General features: G+C 45.5%; 1 pseudogene across 1 annotated transcript; it reads right to left on the bottom strand.

Moving 5' to 3' along the window:
- Nucleotides 1-6,610: 6,610 nt before the first annotated feature.
- Nucleotides 6,611-23,957, bottom strand: LOC143834314 (cytochrome P450 2K4-like; annotated as a pseudogene). The gene is made up of 9 exons (XR_013229761.1): nt 23,700-23,957; nt 22,454-22,616; nt 20,316-20,465; nt 19,073-19,233; nt 15,280-15,453; nt 12,943-13,085; nt 11,786-11,970; nt 10,302-10,443; nt 6,611-7,864 (listed from the first exon to the last, which is right to left on the bottom strand). The product of XR_013229761.1 is annotated as a cytochrome P450 2K4-like (transcript).
- Nucleotides 23,958-24,506: the final 549 nt, after the last annotated feature.

The following is a 24,506-nucleotide window of genomic DNA, read 5'->3' as shown; positions in this document are numbered from 1 at the left end:
CGATGAAACGGCAGCTCAAACATCACCTGCAACGAATCAACGCAGATTCGTTGCAACGTGTGTGTTTTTTTAAAAAAACCTTCCTTAAAGGGTGTTGGGGGGGGGTGTAAAGGTGAATAGAATGGGTTCAAGGGATAGACATATAGGGTTTTAAGCGGGGCAGAACTTAGGGAAGCCAGTCCCCAGGTGGGAATTACAGTTCATCTCCAGACTAAAGAGATCCATTTTCCTGGATCTTTGGTTGCTTTGCAAGATGAACTCCATAGCATTTTACTTGCGGTCCTTCTCTATCCATATCCCGCCCCCACTGCCAAAGTCTCCAGATATTTCCCAACCCAGAGCTGCTAGACCTGACCCCATAGTTTTATACTCCACTGAGGTCATTTCCCACCCCAAACCCTGCCCACTCCTGGCTCTACCCAAAAAGTCCCCAGGTATTTCCCAAACCCAAGCTGGCAACCCTACCCTGGAATTCCATCTATCCATCTATCCATCCATCCATCTAGATTTTTATATCGCTCTTCCCTACGGCTTTGGGCAGTTTACGTAAAACATTTTGGAACATTTCGTTTCCCTGGAAAAAATGGCTGCTTTGGAGGGTGGACTCCATAGCATTCTACTCCATTGAAGTCCTTTCCTGCCCCAAATTCTGTACTCTCCTGGCTCCACCCCCAAAGTCTCCAACCCTAGAAGAATGTCTCATTCAGCTGTGAAGGGATGGGACAATGATGACATATGCAGGTGGGATTCAAATGTGGCACTTTCTCTTTTTTGGGTTTTCTCATGTGCTGAGCTTGGTGTAGTGATTAAAGAGCACTGGCCGCTAATCTAAGGTGACCAGATTTTAAGACTTGTACAGAGGGACATAAGGGGGGTTGCCAACCTCCAGACATGGCCTGGATGCCAGCCACTGTAACTGGCCAAAGGTCACAGACTAAAACTACCCGACCACAGCCACACAGCCCAGAAAACGCACAATAAGCAGATATTAAAGTTATAGGCATACATCATTTGGCAAACACAATGCACTAGAGACAAACAATTCCATACCAAGTAATAATATAAAACTATATTCAAGGTCACCAATATCTTAGATATAGTTTATAATGGCCCTAAGTAAGGAAACATATAGTGACACAATCCTTGCGCATTCCTTTATTTATTTATTTATTTATTTATTTTTATATTTATATACCGCCCTCCCCTGAAGGCTCAGTTTACAGGGAACAAAAAACAGGTACAGATAACATATAAAATGTACAACAAATATTTTGCTTCAGGAATGCTCATTCTAGCCAACACAGATTGCTTTCCTACACTTTATTTACAAGTGTCAGAAATCTTATTAAAATAGCTTAACACTTGGGAATCTTGCTTTGATCTAGTACAGATGCTGAGATACAGCAAGAGCCTGTAAAGTAAAATTAAACTCTTTTCCCCTTCACCAAAACGATAAACACGATTAAGCTGGAATTATTTCCCAGTGACCGATACAATTTTGCCAGTTTGCCAGTTACTATTATGTTCATTCAGCATTTTAGCATGGAGTGACCAAGAACCTAAAAATAATTCTTACTTGGAGGCATACAAGTGGAGGATCCAACCGATCAGCAAGAAGAATACTGAGTAAGCCACGTGAATAGACGCCTTGACTTGCATGTAGCCCGACTAACTAAATAAATCGCTCCTCCCCCTGCATTTGTTAACTTGAAAGGAGGCTTGTTTTCTTTAGCCCCAGTTTGGGGCGGGTGAGATAAGGAACACACTGGCTTGAGTAATCCATCACACGTGTTTTTACAAAGCCTTCAAGGAGGCATCCACTCTTCTCCTTCTGACACCACAAATTAGAAAAGGATGTGCACAACTACGCAACAAGCTACACTGACAACAATCCAGAAAACCTTCCAATGCAAAATTCCAGGAATTTCCCCCCTTGTTGGGCAACAAGCTGTTTTAGAAGAAATACTTGCAAGTACGTGGAAGAAAGGGGGGAGGGGGGAGGGTTTAGAAGAAGAAGAAGAAGAAGAAGAAGAAGAAGAAGAAGAAGAAGAAGAAGAAGAAGAAGAAGAAGAAGAAGAAGAAGAGTTGGTTCTTATATGCCGCTTTTCTCTACCCGAAGGAGGCTCAAAGCGGCTTACAGTCGTCTTCCCTTTCCTCTCCCCACAACAGACACCCTGTGAGGGAGGTGAGGCTGAGAGAGCCCTGATATCACTGCTCGGTCATAACAGTTTTATCAGTGCTGTGGCGAGCTCAAGGTCACCCAGCTGGCTGCATGTGGGGGAGCGCAGAATCGAACCTGGCATGCCAGATTAGAAGTCCGCACTCCTAACCACTACACCAAACTGGCTCTTTACAAATTTACAAATTTCAAGAGCCTGAGAGGGGAGGCCGGCTGCTGGTGCAGTCCAGGGTTCTGGCGAAGCAACAGAACTCCTTTTGTCCTCTGCACTTTCTGGAGCTCAGGCAGCCCGTCACTCACGGTGGGTCAGTGGGAGAGAAGGCATGCGCGACTCTGCCCGGGCCCCACCGGTGTGCTCTGAATCCCCTCATGCAGTGGGCCCCAGGGTCCCTCGTCGTCCCCACCCAGGGCGGATCCTTCTACCGGAATGATAACCAACAAGGGTCTGGGAGCGGAAAGTAAGCGACGAAGCCACAACTCCCTGAGCAGTGCACGTGTTGACTCAACCCCGCTCACTCCTCTCGACGCTACTGCGGCTGCATTGCCTGCCCAGAGGAGAGAGAGGTGGGGGAAGAGCTCCTAGTATCGGCAGCAAGTAAATCCCTCTCTGCACCAGAGCGGCTTGACTTTGCCCCAAAAGGCATGGCTGTCCCGCCAGAGTCGGGACACCTGGTCATCTTACTCTAATCTGGCAAGCTGGGTTGGATTGCTTACCCCTCCTCCTTCTCCACATGCAGCCAGCTGGGTGACATTCGGCCAGTCACAGTCCTGTTAGTGCTGTTCTCACAGAACAGTCCTTGTCAGAGCTCTCGCAGCCCCACCTGCCTCTCAGGGTGTCTGTCGTAGGGAGAAGGGAAGGCAATTGTAAGCCCCTTTGAGACTCCTTCAGGTCGTGAAAAGCGGGGTATTAAAACCAAATCTTCATCTTTGATTATGTGCTTTTATTGAATTATTGCATGGTTTTAAATGCTTTTGGGTATCCTAACATTCAAAGGACCTAATGCGTTTCAATTTGTACAGGTCTACCTCAGAGGTCAATATTAAGCACACACTATTGTTTTAAAATGAGCCTCTTGTAGCGCAGAGTGGTAAGGCAGCCATCTGAAAGCTTTGCCCATGAGGCTGGGAGTTCGATCCCAGCAGCCGGCTCAAGGTTGACTCAGCCTTCCATCCTTCCGAGGTCGGTAAAATGAGTACCCAGCTTGCTGCTGGGGGGTAAAACGGTAATGACTGGGGAAGGCACTGGCAAACCACCCCGTATTGAGTCTGCCATGAAAACGCTAGAGGGCGTCACCCCAAGGGTCAGACATGACTCGGTGCTTGCACAGGGGATACCTTTACCTTTACCTATTGTTTTAAAAAGAGCCTCTTGTGGCGCAGAGTGGTAAGGCAGCTGTCTGTAAGCTTTGCCCATGAGGCTGGGAGTTCAATCCCAGCAGCCGGCTCAAGGTTGACTCAGCCTTCCATCCTTCCGAGGTCGGTAAAATGAGTACCCAGCTTGCTGGGGGGTAAACGGTCATGACTGGGGAAGGCACTGGCAAACCACCCCGTATTGAGTATGCCATGAAAACGCTGGAGGGCGTCACCCCAAGGGTCAGACATGACTCGGTGCTTGCACAGGGGATACCTTTACCTTTACTTTATTGTTTTAAAAACACACAGATATACATAAAATATGTTTTTCAGTCACCTGGGGGGTAAACCAACATCTATAATCAAGTGAAGGTCCCTTGCATGGCTACTGGATATTAAAAGTTCTGATACAGATTGGTTTTTTTTCAAGGGCTGCCTGTTGGGATTTTATGGTAAAAATATTGAGGTTGATACTGGGATTTTGATATCTATCAATATCTTAGATAAGGAAAAATAAAATATGAAATCTTATTTGTGGAAGCTGGTCAATTATGGGAGTCAGTTTGTTCAGTGGAGAGAAAAATGCATATAAAAGCTGCCAGGTGATTTTCTTCTTATATCAAATAATAAGGTACATCATCTTCTGTAGTAAGACTTGGATATGTTTACTCAGACACTAGAAAACAGTCAAACACAATCTTTAACAGTAACCTTTCCTCTGAGGTAAAATCTGGTCTTAAGCACTTTCTTTTTCTTGCCTTATTCACATAAAGTTAACAGTCTGCTTAGAACATTGTTTCATTTGATATTCACGACATAGTGATTTCTTTACGTTATCTTACAGATGAACCTGAATCTTAACAAAGAGAGAGACTCAAGTCAGTCCCTCTCACTAACAACCAACTGTCAAAAGCTAACTGTCAAAATGGAACACTCCCATCATGCATCACTTCAGCCTCAGAGGGGGGATGCAAGGATACGAAGCAAGAATTCCAACACTGCCTCCAGTAACCTTCTCTGGTTTTGAACAAAACCAAATGTGTGTTCTTGTGTGCCAAGCACATTTCCCCCCCCCATTCTGTGGCCCTCTTCAAACGTGCTAGGGGCCCCCAGGGAGCCATATGCCCCCCCCCCCCCGAGAATGGCTGAATTGGATGATTGCCTTCCTTTCAATATCTAGAATTCTCTTTCCCAGTTAGTTCCCAAATGTTTTGTCATGAAGAAGTGGAACATTTTCTTCTGAATAGCCGAGAAAGTGATCTGTGAGGGAATGGACTGCCTACTTCTCTCATCATTGGCCCGTTTAAATAAGAGACAAACTGGCGCTTGGTCTCAAAACTGAGGGCCTTTCTGCACAATCATTTCTTGAGCTATGGAAGCATGACAGTTCTCCATATGGGAGGAAGCACAGGCTGGGAGTCACATCAGCTTGTGACTCTGAAGTCATTCCCTCAGGTGACTTCTGTGTCTGCCTTCCATGTCACTCTACCGTTTGAGTGTGCTATTACACTCCAACAAATTGGCATTGACTACAATTACATCTTATCTCTGAATGAATCTTCCATTATGCGCCGAATTAAACAAAGGCTCCTCGATCAGGAATTCCAAAAAGTCCAGCCTACTGTCCCGGCAATTTGCTCTCCCCGTGCTCTTGGTCTCCAAGTGAAGCATGGGATAATGCCGGGTAACTTCTTTAATTTGGCAAATCCCCTTTATCGCAGAGCGTTTTTGCTTGCGCGGCTCAACGCCTTTCCATCCAAAGTATTACAAGGGAGATTTGCCAAGTTTCCTTTCAAAAATAGACTATGTCCCTGTGAATTAAACACTCCTGACACCATGCAACATATCTTACTGGATTGTCCCTTGTTTATTGTCCAGCGAAGGAACGTCATACCCAAATGGAGAAATCATTCAAAAGACCTGATCTGCCAATTTTTGTTGAGCGATAAGGATGCCAATGTCACCTTTATTACGGCTGAATTTTTATCTTCAGTTTTTAAACTTAAACTGCTTGATGTATCCTGACTATCTCTGTTCATTTTGCTAATCTGCTTTATGCCAATAAAGGTACTGTGTGTGTGTGAGTGAGTGTGCTATAAAATGGGCCAAATGAAATTCTGGGACAGCAATATGTGAAGGTCTAGGACTGCCTTCAATGCAATATAAACATGTAGGCAGGAAATACTGGGAATCCACCCTGCAGTCATCTCTGCCTTGTGCCTCCTTCTCCACATTACTCTTGTGACAATAGCCCTGGATAACATTGTCGAACATTGTCTAATTAAAAATCATAAATGGGAACAATTCCATTGTTATGTGTTTAAAAAGTTTGAAACAGAAAGCTTTAAGAAACTAGATGCTAATAAATTACTAGAACAGGAGGAAACTCGAGCTATTTTTAAAATTGGAATTATGGAACCTTAAAAAGTTGAATAACTTGTTGGACTTTCGCTGCTTTCTGTAACTACTGTAACTTTTGACCTATCGGTGTTTTGCAGTGTCCCAGCTGTGGGCAATTATAGATAGTATTGAGCATTCCCTTCACCTTGATTCAGGTGCGTCCGGAAAGCCATAAGCTACAAGTAGCTCTTGTTATAACGACCTTGTAAGTCTCCGTTCTGTTTTGTTTTCTAAAAGTTTAAATAATAATAATATAGGCTGTGGTCATTTGGTAATGTCTTAGTAATGTACTAGATTCCTGCTATAATAATTGGAATGTTCTTTTTCTGTTCTAGACACTCTATTTAAGAGATATATTTGCAAAATTGAAGTTAGTCTGAAAACAATAAGTATGTATTCATGACATTTATCTTTTATATGTATTCTATTTATTTACTAATTACTGTTGTACAACCACTAACTGTGCCTTTATATTTTCTAAGAATTTATGTCCCTTGACAAAGCTAGTGGGCGAAATGCGCTGGGACTGTTTTGAATATTTATTTATTTATTTATTTATTTAGATTTATATACCGCCCTCCCCGAAGGCTCAGGGCGGTTTACATTAAAACTAATCAACGATACATGAAACATATAAAAGAATAAAGAAATAACAGAAGATTGAAGACTCCACAGAAGTCTATTTTGGATATTTTATTTGCCACCTTGGTATCCCAGTGCCTCAATACTTGTTTTGTATCTGATCCTTCACAGGGTCCTACCCTGTGATCATTTTTGCTTAAACATTGTATGTGACAATGCAAAGTTCTGTAATATTTTGTCTCTGTAACTTAGCTTCTGGAACTATGTCTTAATCAGAAGGCCTTGTGAGAAGGATGTACTTGACCATCTCTTGAAATGCTGCCAAATAATCCCAATGTTGATGCACCAGGATGGCCTATTTCCAAGGCCACTAGAATTGTTGATACTAAACCATTGCAGTCGGGCGGAGGCCTGGGAAGAACGGATATCGCCTTTTAGGGACCTTTCCGGTGACTTAGCAAAATGGCATAAGGGTGGTCCCAGGGGAATGTGCAAAGGGTGGAGACCTTAGGTTATTGGTTTGACCGGTAAGGGCATCACCTTCTCCCTCCTCCAGTGTGAAGTTATTTAATTTGATGTTACTCTGTTATTCTACACATAGGCTCTTTTGGGACCAACCCACCTGTGTCATTTTGTTCTTCTGCAGTTGAATAAAATCATAAAGGTCTGCCAGTCTAGTGGTCATTCTATTTGGGTGCTGCACACTAGGCAAAAAATCCCAAATGGCCCAGACCAGGTCCTGGGCCATCGTCATTATCATTATGTACATTGAGACAATCAAGACTCAAAGTCCAAATCTCGTGATGATGTCCAAATTTCAAGTTCTGCAGTGTCTCAGAGTTCATTTGGCAGACTGGCATGTAAAGTGCTAAAGATCAAGGTGATGGGCTGGATCCAACCAGGTTTCCCACTGGTGATAAAGGGGTCAATTGTGACTGCCCCAAAGTCTATGCTGGAGATCATGAGACCTCCATGGACAAAACCCACATAGAATTGAGAGTGCAGCAAGAAAGGAAATCCAGAGCCAGACTGACTGGGAAAACTGGTTGGATCTAACTCTGTGAAACTGAATCCCCTGAGGCCATTGCCATGAAAGGTCTTCACCGGCTGTAGAAAAGACTAAGGAAGCACACTGGAGAACTAAGCAAGACAGAGTTGAACCTTACGAACGTGACAAAGCACAGCACATGTAAGGTATTGGAGGTGTTGTTAACCCAACCAATGGTGTCAAGTCCAGGTCATCTTTAGACATTCCAGGGGCCTGCTGGAAAGTGAATTTCTGGAGAAGGCTTGTAAAGAACAAGAAGAGCTCCATTTTAGCAAGGGTTTCCCCTGCACACATTCTTCGACCTGTAACAACAGAGAAGGAAGTCCAGTTTAATGAATTTCTTAACAAGGTTTTATAAAGTAGGACTTAACAGGGATATTGGTTTCTTATCTCACTACATATGGTGACTTCATTCCGACCTTACATCTGTATTCTCACCAATCCCCCAGTAGGGCCATATGCCCTCTTTCTTTTATTTCTTATTTGGAATAATAGATTAGAATAGTAGATTATAATGTCATGTAATGAGTAGGCAAATGTAATGTCATTTGAAATGGTAGATTGGAATATATTTCTCTGGTCTGGTGAGAATCATAGAATAATGAAGTTGGAAGGGACCTCATGGATCATCTAGTCCAACCCCCTGCACTATGTAGGATACTCACAACCCTATTGCTCATAACCTGCCACCCCCTTTAACCTTCACAGAATCAGCCTCTCTGTCAGATAGCTATCTAGTCTCTGTTTAAAAATTTCCAAAGATGGAGAACCCACCACCTCCCGAGGAAGCCTGTTCCACTGAGAAACGGCTCTATCTGTCAGGAACTTCTTCCTGATGTTCAGACGGAACTTCTTTTGAATTAATTTCATCCCATTTGTTCTGGTCCGTCCCTCTGGGGCAAGAGAGAACAACTCTGCTCCATCCTCATGGCAGCCTTTTAAATACTTGAATATGGTTATCAAATCCCCTCTCAGTTGTCTCCTCTACAGCCTAAATAGACCAAGCTCCCTCAACCTTTCTTCATACGTCTTGGTCTCCAAACCCCTCACCATCTTTGTTGCCCTCCTCTGGTCATGCTCCACTTTGTCTACATCCCTCTTCAACTGGGGTGCCCAAAACTGAACACAGTACTCCAAGTGAGGCTAAACCAGAGCAGAGTAAAGCAATACCATCACCTCCCTTGATCTGGACACAATACTCTGTTTGATACAGCCCAAAATCCCATTTGCCTTTTTAGCCATCGAGTCACACTGTTGACTCACGTTCAATGTAAGGTCTACTAAGACTCCTTAGTAGGGAAGGAGAGGGAAGATAATTCTTCACACTTCAAAGAAGAAGATGGTGTAAAATCACCACAATGCTTGAGAGGAGGCAGATGGAGTGTAATGGAAGGATCTCAGTTGATTACTCTCACAATTAAGGAAACATCTGTCCATCAATCTCCAATTCTGACCAAATTATTTCCTTCACTATGTTTCCCTCTCCCCTCCCCCCAGGATTACACCCAAACCGATGGTAGCTGAGGCTTGTTATTCCTGTGTGGTCCTTGAACCTATGAATCATTTTCATTATAAGGTAAAAGGTAAAGGTATCCCCTGTGCAAGCACCGAGTCATGTCTGACCCTTGGGGTGACGCCCTCTAGCGTTTTCATGGCAGACTCAATACGGGGTGGTTTGCCAGTGCCTTCCCCAGTCATTACCGTTTACCCCCCAGCAAGCTGGGTACTCATTTTACCGACCTCGGAAGGATGGAAGGCGGAGTCAACCTTGAGCCGGCTGCTGGGATCGAACTCCCAACCTCATGGGCAGAACTTTCAGACAACATTTCGGCTGCCTTACCACTCTGCGCCACAAGAGGTTGTTATTTTCATTATCCTGTATGCTAATTTACAGCTCACTCTCTACCCACAATGTATGAACTGCTCATTTCCATTGGATCTGAGGAAGGGAGCGTGCACACAAAAGCTCAAACCGAGAATAAAAACTCTTAATGGTGCCCTTGGAGTCAATACTTATTGTCCCTGAAAGGCCTATTATGCACGGCCGCTGAAACGGTGGCATGGAGAACAAGGAGGAGGAAGAAGCGAAGCAAACCGATTATGCATGGGACAGAACACAATGGCGGCAAAACCCAGAGTATCCGATTATGCACAGGGCTACTCCGGAGCCGCTTCTGGTTGCGCCCTGGTCCCAGGAAGCTCCACATTCTTCTGCATCTCGCTAATCAGGCTTTTTCGGCGGCATAAGTTGACTCTGCACCCGGTTGCCGCCTGCAGCGTGCATAATTGGTAATTTTAGCCGCCGCCATTCCACCCCGAATGCAGACTTTCCACTCCGTGCATAATGGGCCAAAGAGAACACTGTTTGTAAAAGAATGATGAACTCCCAGTGAAACTTAGCACAAGGTGCCAAAACATTCCATAGGGAGAATTGCTGCAGTGCTAAATGAGAAATGGCCATACCTAGACTAAAAACTTTGTTGGTCTTAACGGGGCCCCTGGACTTTTTAAAATAATTATTGTTACTGAGAGAGAACACTGTTTGTGAAAGAAAGATTAATTCCCAGTGAGACTTAGCACATGGTGCCCCAAAAGGGCAGTGCGAAATGAGAAGTGCAAACATTTTGGTTCTGCACAATGAGAAATCGCCACCATTTATGGCGTTCTTCCAAGCCAAGGTACTTAGGATTCAGACACCTCAGCCAGTAATTAAGACGACCAATATCTAGAGGTAGATACCTGCAGAGAAAGGCAAGAACGCATCTCTCTTTACGAACTTTCCATTCGAGTCCAGAAAGTGCTCCGGGTAGAATTTAAGTGGTTTCTCCCACTGAGTTTCATCTTGCAGCACAGAGCTCAGTAATGGGAGGATGTAAGTCCCCTGCAAAGGCAACGCAATGGGTTATTGGGGGGGGGGGGGGATGAAGATTATTTTGGAAGCGAGACTTGTTGGGTCTGCAGTAGAAAAGCTAAATTCAAGACCAAGAGCTCCACAGAGACCAACAAGCATTTCTAGATACAAGCTTTCAAGAGTCAAAGCCCCCTTTGGGAAATCTGACAAAAGGCAATTCTAACTCTCCAAATCTTGTTGGTTTCTTAGGAATGACTGGACTGGAATGAAGAAAATTAATAAGACAGCCATGCTTTTAGCTAAGTATATCAACCTTCAAAGAAACAAAAGAGCAGGCCCGCACACTAAAGAAAAAGAGCGGGTTTCATACCCCACTACCCAAAGGAATCCCAACACAGCTTCCCTTCGTCTTCCCACAATAGACTTCCTTTGAACTAGGTGGGGCTGAGAGAGCTCTGAGAGAACTGTGACTTGTCCACGGAGGACTGGGGAATCAAACCTGGTTTGCTAGATTAGAGGCCTCCAATCTTGACCACTACACCAGGCAGAATTGACCTGTGTGAACTCAAGTTCAAGGAAAATGGGGTAAAGATTTGAGAGCCAGTTTGGTGTAGTGGTTAGGAGTGCGGACTTCTAATCTGGCATGCCGGGTTCGATTCTGCACTCCCCCACATGCAACCATCTGGGTGACCTTGGGCTCGCCACGGCACTGATAAAACTGTTCTGACCGAGCAGTGATATCAGGGCTCTCTCAGCCTCACCCACCCCACAGGGTGCCTGTTGTGGGGAGAGAAAAGGGAAGGTGACTGTAAGCCGCTTTGAGCCTCCTTTGGGTAGGGAAAAGCGGCATATAAGAACCAACTCTTCTTCTTCTTCTTAAATGAATAACACTGATAAGTCTTTAAATATTTTGGCATGAGCTAACTACATCTGGCTGTTTTCATGTTCACATCATTTCAACTAAAAAGCCAAGAAGGAAGGAAGGAAGGAAGGAAGGAAGGAAGGAAGGAAGGAAGGAAGGAAGGAAGGAAGGAACCTTTATTCCTGTTGCCTGCCAATACCGTGAGGCTCAGGGCAGGTAACATGAATCAATGAATACAATTATATATAACATTACACGTTAAAATCATATTTTTATGTTAAAAACACATTTCAGTATCCTAACACAACCGCCAACTAACTGAGTGCCGAGGAGTGTATCATTTTTGAGTAAGTGGAATTAACTTTCACTTGGCTCTTCCAGTGAGATCAATGGGATTTAGCCAACAATTCTACAAGATATTTGCAAAGAGGATCTTCTGAGGACTCAATGAACAGACATGGCAGAATCAACTGAGTCAAGGTCATAATGCATTGAAGACAGACTGATCACCTTGGGAATGAAGTAGCCTTTAAGAGTGACATCCACTGTGGTTGCGCGTGGCAAGTTTGTAGGAACAACGTTAGCGAACCTCTGAACTTCGTGGATTACGGCATCCGTGTACGGCATTTTTGCACGGTGTTCAGTCCGTGGCTGAGCAGATCCCACTACCTGTGCAATTTCTTCCTGGACTTTTTCTGAGAAAAATAAAACATTTCTTTTCACAATAATAAACTTCATGGTTTCAAGCTGACTCAATAAGGGAAGACAAACCTTTCTATAAATACATAATAGACGTATTTTCCTAATTCCTGTTAGAGTCATAAATTGCAAACCATTGCACTACAGTGTGATTTTGTTACAGCTACCAAAAATTTAGCCACACTCAACATTACTTACTTATCTTCATCTCTTTCTTAGTAAGCAAAAAGACTTAGCTTGTCAGCCTTTTTCATCTGTTTGACCAGGCTTCGATGAGTCCCAGAAGTGACGTCAACTGGTCACGCCTCCCTGTCACGCCCACCCCCCAAAGTTACATGGAACCAGAAGTGATGTCATCACCTGTGTTAACAGACAGGCTCAAGGAGGACTGGAGGGGGGGAGAGGATGCAGTTTAAGGCAGGAATAGGTGTACAGGATCTGCCCCCTCCCAGGTACAGAAACAAAGAGAACTTGGGAGGGGGAAGCGGAAGCAATAAAGGACTTCACTTTATCTGTTCTCAACCTACTGCCCACTAATTTCATTGAGTACCCATGAATTTTTGTATTACAGGGAAGCGAAAAATACTTCTTTCTCTCCCTTTTCTATCTCATTCATAATTTTGTACACCTCCATCATGTCACCCTTCGGTCATTGGCTCTCCAAGCTAAAGAGCCCTAACTTTCAAAACTATTCTTCACAAGCGAAGTGTTCCATCCCCTTAATTATTTTAGTTGCCCTTTCCAGCACTTTTCCCAAGGTGACAATATCTTTTTTGAGGTGCACTGACCAGATCTGTACACCGTAGCCCAAACGAGGCTGCACCATGGATTTATACAAGAGCATTCTGATGCTGGCTGATTTGTTTTCAATTCCCTTCTGATGCCACTCTGTTCCAAACCCCTACTGCATACAATAACCATCTGGAAATCTTAGCAGGTCAAGCTCAAGACAACGGAAAGCAACTGACTTTGGATTTCGGGGGTACTTCATCATTAAAAGGAGGGCCCAGCGAAGCGTCGTTGAAGAGGTCTCTGTGCCAGCTCCGAATAAGTCACCCACCAGGGTCTTCAGGTTTTCGTTATGGAAAAAGCCATTCGTCTTGTCCTTCTCCTACAGGGATAAAAATGAAGTCATGATCAAAATCCAATGATTGCTTTGAACTGCAAGAGGGCCCTGAGCACAGCATTGACAGGAATGGGCAGGAGTGATCATGTAAACAGATCTCTGAGATATGCAGTAGCAGAAAATGGTTGTGGGTAACCAGACAAATCCAAAGGAAACCCCAAAACCAAAAGCCACATATTTTATTAGGACCAATTAAAAATAGGTGGCTTTTGTGTTGGCTTTTGCCATATGCCAGTCCCTCCAAAGCAGCCTTTCTCAACGTTTTGGCTGTTAAAAAAACCCTGAAACATTCTTCAGGCTTCAAGAAGCCCCAGAAATGGTACGATCGTGCAGAATATGGTTGGGAAACATAGCTCTGTACACGCCTATATGGGCCCCTGCCCTTCCACCCCCTCCAGGCCCATCATTAGCCATTTTGTGTTTGTGGGGGCGGGGGTGGGGGTGGGGAAGGTCAACATGACCATGTATAATCATATCACCCAATCAATGTTTAACAAATTTTAAATATATATTAACTCCCACGCCTTCAGGAAACCCTTCCAGGGCTGTCAAGAAAACCCAGAGTGTCACAAAACCCTGGCTTAGAAAACCTACCCTAAAGAGTAACCAGAGTGATCCAAACCCTGAAAAAAATACCTGCTCCTATAGAGCCCTGACTGCATCCTATGGTCAAATTGGGGGGAAAGGCAGGGTATGAATATCGAAATCGGGGATCCCACTGTGGTGTCAGTAGGGGCCATAGTGCTCAAAAGGGCATCCTCCTATGCAGAGTCTCTTCCTTAAATGTGGAAGAGTTACTATGACAGTTATTCATTATTTAATTACTCCAAATTATGTGGTTGGCACTTTCTCCTCAGGCAGCCATTTTGTCCTTGGGCCCACCATGCTTTATCAGGATTCCAAAGCCGGCCACAGGCTCAAAACAACTGGGGACCCCTGATCTAAATCAGTGAGGCTGAAAGCTTCCTTAGCTCAGATCTCTGCGCTTTCTATGCCCTGCTTTTCACTACCAGATGGAGCCTCAAAGCAACTTACAATGACCTACCCCTCCTCTCCCCACAACAGACACCCTGTGAGTTAGGTGAGGCTGAGAGAGCTCTGAGAAAATTGTGACTGGCCCAAGGTCACACAACTAGCTGCACATGGAGAAGTAGATAATCAAACCCAGCTCTCTAGATTAGAGGCCATTGCTCTTAACCACTACACCAACCTAGCTCTCTACACCAAGCTGGTAGAAAGCAGCAGGAGTGCAGAACACATGAGGTTTTCTCCTGGCGTTCCCTGTCCTTCTTTTTACCTGTGAGTAACATGTGACCTATACAAACAGTTCTGGTCACATCTCAGCAACTGCTGAAAATAAGGAAATTCGTTTTGGGTAATGGGGAGTTCTTTCCCAACACTAGATGACTTGCCAATGATCCATGCGCTCAAGTGCAAAGTGTATATTTAAAACTCAGATGCTCAGACAATTTCTGCACATCAGTAAAAACAGCGTTACGCCAGCTGAGTGGCATATCACGCCTCCTGCCCCCTCTTCACCTTTTTGCTGTCTCACTTTTGTCTGCCAAATTTTCATGCTTCTCACCCTCCACATCTGCTGCTGGAAATGGTGGAAGGGAGCAACGTGCTTTATACTCCCGACCGCCTGTCAATCACTCCAAGCAACCAATCCCCTTTCTCCATGCTAATTCTTAAATTCATACTTCTCTGTTGAAACACCTATGCATATAATCATAGATGCATAGTTCTTTTTCAATGCCACCCCTTATGGAATCACCGGTCTTTTGATTCTTTTAAAAACTGATCTTGCTCCTGATTTCTCTGGGGAGAGGGGGACTTTAGAGAGGCATGCTTTGTGTTACAACTGTGGGAAAAGATTCTTTTATTTCTGGCATTGCCTGCATGCTTGTCCACCTACTCGTTGCTCCAGGATGTTCCCATCCCCAGGAACAATGGAGAGGGAGGTGGGTGCGAGGGTGGAACGAGGCAGCTCTCACTTTAAAATGGAGGATGTAGCCAGCCGGTTACTGCCCAGACGCTGGATGTTGGAGATATCATATGGAGGGGCCGGAATATAATGACTACGTAAGGTAAGCATTTCACTACATTTAACAGGTGCGGAAATGCCCTCACAGTCCACCTGCAGCTACTAATATATTTATTTAAAGGGTGGCGTCACCTCTTGCTGCCGGACAAGGAATGAATCGATCAAGCTTCTTTGGTCATTGGCATCCAGGTCCTTCAGGTGCTCTATGAAGGTGGCCTTTATGAAGACGAAGAGTTCATCTCGGTTATTCAGGACCTTTTTACGAGCCCCCAAAAGGAAGCCCAGAGCAGGAAACACGTTATACAGCTGGGGGAAGATAAAAGATGAGCAATACAATGATTAGCAACGTTTCTCAGGCAACAAAGGAAAGTGTTTTTACTTCAATATCTTGGTTCATTGCTGCCCAGGAGTCACCAGAGACATAGTAAATTCAGCTGGGAGCTGGGTTTGGAAAAATTCAGCTGGGAGCTGGGTCTGCCCACCCTGTCAGGCTCCCTCATTGCACCTGTAGAAATGGATGAAATTCTTGAAGCAGAGCTAGACTTGAGTCCGGTAGTATTTCGGAGACCAACAAGATTTTTGGGGGAGTAAGAGCTTTTGGGAATCAAAACTCCCTTTGTCGGATATCTGGCGAAAAGTCAAGGCACAGTTCAAAGTGCTGGAGGAGCAGAGAGAGGCCACAGGTGATGAAGACACAGGAGAATAAAGTCAGGGTCAGGGCAGAAAGCAGGATCTGTGTGGTCAGTCCACGGCCAAACAGAAATATAGTCAAGAGTAGGGAGGAGAAGGTCGGTTTTTACATTCCCCTTTTCACTCCCAGAAGGAGTCTCAAAGCTGCTGACAATTACCTTCCCCTCCCCACAAAAGACACTCTGTGAGGTAGGTGGGGCTGAGATATTTGATTAATATTAGTTTATTTCACCTATTTGTTTTTATTTTATAACTATGTAATCGTTTCGAATTATTAATGATCAACGCCTTCTTTTCTATAGACGTTTTATATGCCGTTAAAGGTTTTTGAATTTGAATTTGATTCGAAGCCATCACTCTTAACCATTACACCAAGGTCAAGTAACAGAAGCAGTGTTCTATAAATAAATAGTTATTTTTCTAGCCTGGCCTCTCCAATACAGCTCAGGGCGGGCAACATCATTAAACATCATGCAGTGGTTAAAAGTGGGGGACTCTAATCTGGAGAACCAGGTTAATTTCCCTTCTCCTCCAAATGAAGTCAGTTGGGTCACCTTGGACCAGCGCAGTTCTCTCAGAACTCTCTAAGCCCCACCTTACCTCACGGGAGAGGGGAGAGGAAGGGAAGACGATTGTAAGCTGCTTTGAGACTCCTTCAAGTAGTGAAAAGCAGAGTATCAAAGCTAACTCTTCATGGCAGAGATTAATACAGGGTTAACACGATCTTCACATTCCTCTCCCTCCCTCTCCCTCTAGCCCTCAGGTAAGCCTGAGGAAACAATAGGAATCTGTTGATATGGCTCCAAATCCAGAAGAAGGAAGTATACTTGGCACACACACCCCAACACAAACTGTTTTCTTCAGAGGGAATGAGGCTGGGCCTGGAAGCAGTGACGAGGTGGCTCAAGCAGAGTCACCTGAAGCTCAATCCTTCAAAGATGGAGGTCCTGTGGCTGGGTAAGAGGGGCCCATGTGAGGAAGCGCGCCTGCCCACCCTGGATGGTGTAGAGCAGTGGTCCCCAACCTTTATTAGGCTGGGGACCGGCAGGGCATCGGGTCGCGCCCACAGGGACCGCGCCCGCGCGGGCCACGCCCATGCTTCGGGCCGCGCCCGCGGGCCGCACCCGCGAGCCGCGCCCGGCCGCACCCACGTATCGGGCCGCGCCCGCGGGCCGTGCCCGCGGATCGGGCCGAGCGGGCGCGGCCTGCACGGGCGCGGCCCGGCCCTGATACCCTCTCCCCGCCCTCCCGCAGTAAGTAGCTTCCCGGGCCGCAAGCTTGCGGCCTGGGAAGTTTTTTACTGCGGGGGGGGGGCGGGGAGAGGGAGCCGCGGCCCGGCGCCATGGCCTTTGCGGCCCGGCGCCGGGCCACGGCCCGCAGGTTGGGGACCACTGGTGTAGAGCTCTCTACGGCTCACTCCTCTAGGAACCTGGGCGTGATTCTGGATGCTTCTCTCACAATGGAAGCCCAAGTCACGAAGGTAGCACGGCTGGCATTTTACCATCTCCGCCAAGTCAAGCGACTAGCGCCTTATTAGCGCCCCGGAACACCTAGCCACAGTGATCCACGCAATGGTCACCTACAGACTGGATTTCTGTAACTCGCTCTGTGCAGCCTTGACCCGGAAACTATAGGTGGTCCAAAACGCAGCGGCCAGGATCCTCACAGCAACACCATGGAGATCCCACACCTGGCCCATTCTCCACCAACTGCAGTGGTTGCCAGTTGAATTCCAGATCAGGCTAAAAGTTCTGGTAATCACCTTCAAGGCCATACGCGGTCAGGGCCCAGTGTACCTGAGGGACCGCCTCCCTGCCTATGTCCCCAAAAGAGCTCTACGGTCTGCTGCCACCAATTAGCTAATGGTCCCTGGCCCTAATGAAGTCTGCCTGGCCTCAACCAGGACCAGAGCCTTCTCTTTCCTGGCCTCCACCTGGTGGAATGAGCTCCACCGGAACTAAAACAGTTCTGCAGGGCCTGCAAAAGGGAGCTCCTTCACCAGGTGTTTGGTTGAGACCAGGCACAACCAACAACATCTGCAGGACCCCTGCCTCCCTCCCCCACCACAGAAATCCATCAAGACTCCTAGAGCTGTTTGTATTATTATTGTTTAATGTTATACTGTTACCCTGTTATTATTAGCTATTAATGTTATAGTTATTTATATGTATGGTTTCTTGTATAGTTTACAGTTCTATGTAAACTGCCATGGGGAGGGCAGTATATAAATGTGAATTAAATAAACAAACAAACAAACAAATAAATTTACCCCATCAGGGGCTACCTCCTGGTAAAGTTTCAGCTTCGGAAAATGGTGCAGGAGAGAGGGAAGAACTTTCCCCCCATCCCCCTGTGCTGTGGCCCCAAGCCACATTGGGCCCTTGTGGCACTGTTGAAAGGAGTTCCAACCAGGAACTTCTGCCCTCAGTCTGGCAGCCCATCCTTGTGGTAGACTTGCAGATGCCACTGATGTCTAGTTCATCCTAAGTAAGTAAGTAAGTAAGTAAGGAAGGAAGGAAGGAAGGAAGGAAGGAAGGAAGGAAGAAGGAAAGGAAGGAAGGAGGAAGGAAGGAAGGAAGGAAGGAAGAAGGAAGGAAGAAGGAAAGAAAAGGAAAGGAAAGGAAAGGAAAGGAAAGGAAAGGAAAGGAAAGGAAAGGAAAGGAAAGGAAAGGAAAGGAAAGGAAGGAGGAATGAAGGAAGGAGGAAGGAAGGAAGGAAGGAAGGAAGGAAGGAAGGAAGGAAGGAGGAAAGGAAGGAAGGAGGAAGGAAGGAAGGAAGGAAGGAAGAAGGAAGGAAGAAGGAAGAAGGAAAGGAAAGGAAGGAGGAATGAAGGAAGGAGGAAGGAAGGAAGGAAGGAAGAAGGAAAGGAAGGAGGAAGGAAGGAAGGAAGGAAGGAAGGAAGGAAGGAAGGAAGGAAGGAAGGAAGGAAGGAAGGAAGGTAGGAAGGAAAGCACAACAGAAAACACGTATAGGGGGTGAGGCCAATGAATACCTTCCCTCTTAGCACCAAAACTAGCGTTGGCAACTCCAGGTTGAAAACTTCCTGGAGATTTGGAGGGAGGATTTGGGAACAGAGTGCCCTTCACAGGGATGCCATGCCATAGAGTCCATCCTCCAAACCAGCCCTTTCCTCCAAAGGAACTGATCTGTATTCTCTGGAATGGTGACTTGGATGTTGCCAACCCCAAACAGAACAGAAACAGAACTGAAACAGGTGTTAAAAGTGAAGAATCACCTGGACTGAAGGGCTTGCAAAAAGATGGATGTTTTCATTGAACAAGCTCAGGAGTCTTAGAAATGTGGGATCGTCGTATTCATATCGTTTGGTGAGTAATATCGATACTATAATATTCGCAACGGCAGCGTTCATGATTTTGGTGTTCTCAAATGGTTTTCCTACATCAATAAAGAAATCAGAGAGCGTTCAATTGGGATAGAGCCACTGTGGCAGAATCAGGTGGGTAGGCGTGGGGCCTGGAGCAGAACAGCATTTGAATCCAGTGGCACATCTAAGCCCAAAACAAATATATTCCCAGGTGTAAGCTTTCATGTGTGCGAGCATGGGTGCTGCACACACAAAACCTTGAATAAAACAGAATTTTGTTCTACTATCACTATCTTAGGATCCCAGCAAGGGCGGGCACTATGGTCCTCCCCTTATTTTCCAGGCTGAACTTCATAACATGCTTTCTGCACGGAGTCCAACGGAGGCAGCCTCCCATCATGCTTTTCTCCCTCCCCCTTTTCTAAAAATATGTTTTTTGCAAAATAGTGCCTGCTTGCACCTTTATTTTCATTGCGCCATACAATCCCACCATTCTGTGCACTTGATCACCTTCCCACTTCCCCCCAAAGTGTCCCAAAAATAATGTTATTTAAAACCGTGGGTTATAGCGTTAGAACTCTGTTTCTAATTTTTGAACAAGCAGTCCTGCAGTCTTATGTGGCTGTGTTATGATGTTATAAGGTTATAACATCATAATACTGCTGTGCAAGACTGCAAGTCTGCCTTTATAACAATCAGAAACAGCACTGAAATGCAATCACTGCATTTTTTTGTTTTTTTAAGGTAGATTTTTCGGGAGGGGGAGATGGGGAAACCCAAGAAAACTACAAAACCCATTTATTAATTAAAATCCAAGATTTATAAAACAAACAAACAAACCCAAAGCTAAAAAACATAGATAATTGAGTGGCTTAACATAAACAGGAGTTTTCAGACTTAAAACATGCACTTAAAATAGGGATGACGGATCAGCACCTTAATTAGAAGCCTGGAGTAAACAGATTCGTGGCTAAAGGGGATTAGCATAGCTCTTCAGGGGGATGTACATTTGGAAGTCAGAGATATTGAACATTGTCAGAGCTCCCAAGCAACAGTTGCTAGAATTCCTTGGGGAGAAAGCCCTGCCAATAAATTATTGAAAAACAGTTGGTTTTCCTGTGGAGTCAGAGCAGAAAAGAAAAGCCCATCTCACCTTCATAAGATTCAAACTTCTCTATCAAGAAACCACACTCCTCTATGATCCTGTCTTCAATGGTCTTCTTGCCCATTCCGTAGTCCCGTAAGGTGGTTAATGCAAAACGCCGCATCACTTTCCAGTTCTCACCGCGGGAAAAAATAACGCCTGAATGAAAGTGAAGGCCAGATTTCAAGTTGGCATGGCATGAGGGGACTTTGCGTCGCTGGCGTGCCGGTGGCTGTGCCTGCTTCTTCCCCCCCTCTCGCTGTGGGGGGGGGAGGAAGGCGCGGCCACTGGTGGCCCGGTACCATGGCCTTTGCGGACCAGGAGTTGAGGACCCCTGGTTTAGGCCACACAAATGTCACACAAATGTCAGGGGTAATGGGCAGGATTTCCCTCCTTGATAACATTACTTTCCTTTTTTCATTTTACTTTCCCCCAACGACAGCTCTCCCAATATGCTCCTGGGAGAGCATCATGCTATGAGAACACCAATTTCCTGGTGACCCTTGGCCCCCAAGGACGATTGCCTGCTCTTGACCAGAGCCAGGGACATTTCGTTCCTGATTTCAAACTGGTAGGAGTTGCTGTGGAAACCCGGGTCCTGACGGAGCTGTCAAAGTTCTGCATTGTCAGCAAAATGGCCATCTTCCACCAGGCCTGTGGTTGAGACCTGGGCTGAATCTGCACAGAGCTTTTATTCCAATCCCTGTCGATTCAGTCCCTGCCATCTCCACTGAATGCAATTTCCATTTTGATTTTGTCCAATATAAATTTTCCCTCTGCAACAAGCATGATTGAGCCAGAGTGACCCTATCTCTTTCTCGCAATATCCTGGAGTGGATATAACCCTCGTTGAAAAATCAGCATGAGAAAGCATGCAACTCTCTGCTTTACCCTGAAATAACTTGCTGCTGAGCCTCGTAGAAAAGCCCTGATGGGCCAAGACATCAGTTCAAGGGTTCCTCATTCCCAGGTTGCAAGCTTGCCTTAAAGGAAAAGCTCTAACTTCTCTTGGCAGAGATTTGCCTCTTGTTTTTTTTTATTCCTCCTCTGCTGTCTCCAATCCTCTCCACCACCACCTCCCTTCAAGAAAAGAAAGAGGCTCCAGGCTCCTCCCCCATTCTCCTTTCTCTCAGCTCTCCCATTGTTGTCTCCAGTCTGGGCTAGCTGGGGGATGGGGGTAAAAAGGTGAGGGTGTGTGGAAGGGAGGGTTTAAATGTATTTTAGTATTAGATTGTAATTGGAATTTGTTCAGTATCATGATATGTGACTTTATTGCTGTGAACCAGCCCAAGCCCATATGGTGAGGGGCGGTTTAGAAAGAAGAAGAAGAAGAAGAGTTGGTTCTTATATGCCGCTTTTCTCTACCTGAAGGAGACTCAAAGCGGCATACAGTTGCCTTCCCTTTCCTCTCCCCACAACAGACAGCCCTGATATCACTGCTCTGCCAGAACAGCTTTCTCAGTGCCGTGGCGAGCCCAAGGTCACCCAGCTGGCTGCATGTGGGGGAGTGCAGAATCGAACCCGGCTCGCCAGATTAGAAGTCCGCACTCCTAACCACTACACCAAACTGTAGTAGTAGTAGTAGTAGTAGTAGTAGTAGTAGTAGTAGTAGTAGTAGTAGTAGTAGTAGTTGTTGTTGTTCCTTGAATCATATAGGTTGAACATTATGACAGCTGCTCCCTTATATAGGAAAAAGGGGTATGAGGATTCAGTTTTGCTACTCTCAACTGTATCCCATAATGCACCCTCTTTACTAACTGAATAGCACAGAACTCAGTGCAATCTGGAAATGCAGTGCATCTGGAAAGCAGGGGACTCCTGCCCAGTCCAGTGGACCTGGCAACCCTACCGACATTATATCCACTGGCAGTGAATTCCACAGTAAGGACTCATGAAGTAAAGAACTATTTCCTTTTGTCTGCCCAGAGTCTGTCAACCAACAACTTCATTGGGTGTCCCTATGTTTTCATACTGTGTTTTCATACCCTAAGCATAGTTTTATTGTGACATGCTGATGGCTACAGATCTTCACCACAGAGCGGGAAAACAAGCCAATTACTCTTAAGCTAAATTCCCATGTCCTTTAGGACTTCCCATTGTTATGCTTCCTGTATAGAGTATCCACAATAGGAATGGAGGGACCTTACCATGACCCTCCACAACGTCATCAAACATTGGGACGAAGGGCCTCTCAGCAAAGGCCTCGGCCTGGTTCACCAAAGCCTCCTTTACGGTCTCATATCCTGTGAGCACTACCATTTTCTGGGATCCCAACTGAAGGCTGAACACGGGGCCGTACTTTTTGGATAGCTGGAAAAATAAACCAAGAAAACAAGTCAGAAATGTCATCCCGAGCCATTAGGTGTAAGCAGCCCCTCACAAAACCAAGAGAGCAATTTCACACCCAACATTTGACCAGTCTGGAATTTTTTTTGCCCAGTATATTTGTTTATTCTTGTACTGCCTCAAGTTGAGCATGGATAAGCCTAGAGAACAAACGGCACATCCCTTGAATTCAGGATGCCGGTCCCCAGGGAGGAGTTGGGAATCCCATGGTTTTTCATCTCATCTCCAGGCAACAGAGATCAGTTCCTGTGGGGAAAATGACTACGTTGGAGGGTAGCATAATACTCCACTGGGGTCTCTCCTCGTCCTAAATCTTACCCACTCCTGGCTCCACCCCCCGAAATTCCAGGTCTTGCCCAAGCTATAACTGGCAACTCTATACCTAATAGAGTTTTATCTACCCAGTGATGCTGTTTACCTCCACATCATGAAATGTTCCAGCTGCCCATTTAAACACGCTATTGAAGGGACAGGACCAACTCTGTTTATCTTGGGTTATTTTCCTAACAGCTCTGGGGCAAAGTCCAACCCCATGCCTTTGCACTAGTCGTTTCTGGATGCGATCAGAGTGGGGATAAATTTGACCAGATCTTGCTTTTCCCGGAAAGGAGGCAAACGGTCAGTCTCTCTGCAGCAATAATTCAGGTGGGTAGCCCTGTTGGTCTGAAGCAGCAGAACAAAATGTAAGTCCCGTGGCACCTTTAAGACCAACAGAGTTTTTACTCCAGGTATAAGCTTTGGTGTGCATGCACAGCGTCTGTATCTGAAGGAGTCTATCGGACAAAATATGCATTTGTGGGTCTTAAAGGTGCCACTGGACTCAAACTTTGCTCCTCTGCACCAATGAATCTCAGAGCTCCCCCATACAACGAACTCTATATTTCAGACAGAAACAGCAAAGGAGCAAGAATAAAACAAATGTGTTATTTCACAAACTGTAGCCAGCCCTTGGGGGGAAGCCACTACAGTTGTCTTTGCCCAACAAAGATGACCAGTCTAAAACATGAATCTACAACTGTCACAGGAGCCACAATGACACATGTTTACCTTGCACATGGTTATGTACGGCTTCTTCAGGTCCATGAGGTGGAGATTTCCAATAAGCGGGAGCGGCCTCGGTCCTGGGGGGACATTTTGGCTGCTGCCATTCCAGAAAGCGCCCCTTTTCCAAAGAAAGATTATCGCAAGGACAAAGAGGAGAAATATGGTGAAAGGATCCATCCAATCCATTTCCTGCCCACCAGGAGTTTTCCGAAGTGAACAAGGAGAGCGTCTCTCAGCTAGAGAAGGTGGAATGAGTTAAGTAACTGCACAATAAACAATATGAACAGATAATCAGATATCAAATGGGTTTTTTTTTTTTGCTCTCGTTAATAAGTTATAATGATCCCTTATCAGAACGCTTCCTGGTTCTCTTCCAGTTTGTTTTGGCTTCCGGCCATTCAGATACGCTCTTGCTGGCATAAGTGGCAATGTATTTCTTGAATGAAAACTTTGATTTCTTTTGGTGGAGGCCGAGGGTTGAGAATCAGCTGAACAGATTAGTTGAGCTAAATGCTGCTTCTTGAAAGGTGGATTTGGCCTCAAGGATCAGAACTTCATGAAAGGTCCCGTATTGTCTTCTGTCATCCTAGCTTGTCATCCTACAGGTTTGCACTCAGGATTATGTAGGTAGGTTGATTCCTCTTATATAATGGAAAGTGTCTGAAGAAAGATATTTGTGGGGTGGGAAAGTTCAGCACAACAATTATACAAGCAGGCGTCTGGAAAGCTCAAGTGAAGAAGAAGAAGAAGAAGAAGATACATTTATTTGTACATAGCCATAGGCCTTTACGAAGTATAAAATATAAATTT

This window comes from Paroedura picta, chromosome 3 (assembly GCF_049243985.1).
Source record: "Paroedura picta isolate Pp20150507F chromosome 3, Ppicta_v3.0, whole genome shotgun sequence".
In the NCBI taxonomy this organism is placed as follows: Eukaryota; Metazoa; Chordata; class Lepidosauria; order Squamata; family Gekkonidae; genus Paroedura; species Paroedura picta.
Note: the sequence above shows the minus strand (reverse complement) of the source record. Positions and strands in the feature narration are given on the sequence as shown.